At 47.4% G+C, this 2,500-nt stretch overlaps 1 protein-coding gene across 2 annotated transcripts in view; it reads right to left on the minus strand.

Moving 5' to 3' along the window:
- Positions 1–2,500, minus strand: part of fibcd1b (fibrinogen C domain containing 1b) — a 104,193-nt gene that overhangs the window by 450 nt on the left and 101,243 nt on the right. The gene's annotated exons all lie outside the window — the stretch shown is intronic.

Here is a 2,500-nt window from a genome sequence, read left to right on the forward strand (position 1 = left end):
GAACAGTCAAGCTAATAAAGCCAATTGAATTGAATTGAATTGAATTGTACAAAATAGTACATACATATATGAAGGACACAACAATACAGGTCTTATTTTTGGCACTGGCCAATGCTATATGCCTCACTAAGCTAACTGATTACATTGTTAAAATGTACATGCTAAAAGATTAGCAATTTTGTTATTATACTGTGCCTGACTATATTCTACCTTATATTCTAAGTATATATACTCTTTCAATCCCATGAGGGAAATTTGGTCTCTGCATTTATCCCAATTTGTTAATTCTATTTATATTCTATGTATTTTCTGTTTCTGCCGTATGCATTCTACATTCTATGCACGTATGCATTCTGATTTCATGTATCTGTCGATGTGTGTACATTCTGTACTGTATGTGTTCTGATTTCTAGCAGTCTGTTATGCAATGACTGCTTTGGCAATGCACAAGCCTATTTGTCATTCCAGTAAAGCAATTCTGCATTTAAAGAGATGAGAGGGGTTGAGACAGGAAGTAGAATGACATGAAGACAGGAAGTGAACATAATGTTAGGGTGGACGAGGGTAAATAGGGGCCAATCACTTAAGGGCCGTTCACACCGAGAACGATAACTAGAACAATGACGACAAAAAAATAATCGTTTTTAGCTAATATGAATGGCAACATGCACGCGTAAACCATAACGATAACGACATGAATCATTGGGGATCACTTTCAGAGCGATTTTGAGAACGATAAAAAGCTGATAACCAATTAGAATCCATTACATTTTAGACATCACATTCATCAACACAAGGAGAGACTCTCCTTATAATTGGTCAGTGTGGACACTTTTATCTTTATAGCTATAGCTATCGTTCTTGGTGTAAGCGGCCCTTTAGACTGAGACTTGGTCATTTAGCAAGGGCTTTGATGTAAAGTGACTGACAGCTCGGTGGTGGTGTACGTTATGATTTCACTGGTTCAGTGTATGGACTAATGGAACACACAACCCGTGCAGAATTAAAAAGGTGGAGAGAGAAACAAGCATGACTAATCATGAGAGCAGGGATTTCATATGTTGGCTCTTAATCAAAGATCACACACACACACACACACACACACACACACACACACACACACACACACACACACACACACACACACACACACACACACACACACCTCGGATGAGTAACAGTGGTGAATTTCAACCCATTTCCAGGCGATTACAGCGCACAGTACTCTATCAATTATGCAAATGTAGCTTCAGTAATGAGAGCAAAGAGATACCCCCACCCCAGACACACACACACACACACACACACACACACACACACACACACACACACACACACACACACACACACACCCAACTGTGTCTCTCCCTTCCGCTTCCACCTCTCTGACATCTTCTTTTCTTTTGCAACTCTCTATTCCTGTCTTCTCTCACACTTTTCAGCCTCCCTCCCTCCATCTCCCTTTCTCCATCTCTTCCCCTCTCTGTCTCTCCTCCTCCTCTCCTCCATATCTCTCTCCTTTCCCCATCTCTTCTCCTCCCCTCCTCCACCTCTCCTTCTTTCTCCATCTCTTCCCCTCTCTGTCTCTTCTCCTCCCCTCCTCCACCTCTCCTTCTTTCTCCATCTCTTCCCCTCTCTGTCTCTTCTCCTCCCCTCCTCCACCTCTCCTTCTTTCTCCATCTCTTCCCCTCTCTGTCTCTTCTCCTCCCCTCCTCCACCTCTCCTTCTTTCTCCATCTCTTCCCCTCTCTGTCTCTTCTCCTCCCCTCCTCCACCTCTCCTTCTTTCTCCATCTCTTCCCCTCTCTGTCTCTTCTCCTCCCCTCCTCCACCTCTCCTTCTTTCTCCATCTCTTCCCCTCTCTGTCTCTCCTCCTCCTCCATCTCTTCCCCTCTCTGTCTCTCCTCCTCCTCCATCTCTTCCCCTCTCTGTCTCTCCTCCTCCTCCATCTCTTCCCCTCTCCCTCCTCCCCATCTCTCCCTTTCCATCTTCCCCCCTCTCTGTCTCTCCTCCTCCTCCATCTCTTCCCCTCTCTGTCTCTTCTCCTCCCCTCCTCCACCTCTCCTTCTTTCTCCATCTCTTCCCCTCTCTGTCTCTTCTCCTCCCCTCCTCCACCTCTCCTTCTTTCTCCATCTCTTCCCCTCTCTGTCTCTTCTCCTCCCCTCCTCCAGCCTCCCTCCCTCCACCTCCTCCCTCCCTCCTCCATCTCTTCCCCCTCTCTGTCTCTTCTCCTCCCTCCCTCCACCTCCCTGTCTTCTCACACTCTTTCGCTCCCTCCCCCTCCACCTCTCCCTCCTCCTCCATCTCTTCCCCCTCTCTGTCTCTTCTCCTCCCCTCCTCCACCTCTCCTTCTTTCTCCATCTCTTCCCCCTCTCTGTCTCTCCTCCCCTCTTCCACCTCTCCCTCCTCCTCCATCTCTTCCCCCCTCTCTGTCTCTTCTCCTCCCCTCCTCCACCTCTCCCTCCTCCCATCTCTCCCTTTCTCCATCTCTTCCCCCTCTCT

The sequence above is a fragment of the Alosa alosa genome, chromosome 12 (assembly GCF_017589495.1).
Source record: "Alosa alosa isolate M-15738 ecotype Scorff River chromosome 12, AALO_Geno_1.1, whole genome shotgun sequence".
NCBI lineage: Eukaryota > Metazoa > Chordata > Actinopteri > Clupeiformes > Clupeidae > Alosa > Alosa alosa.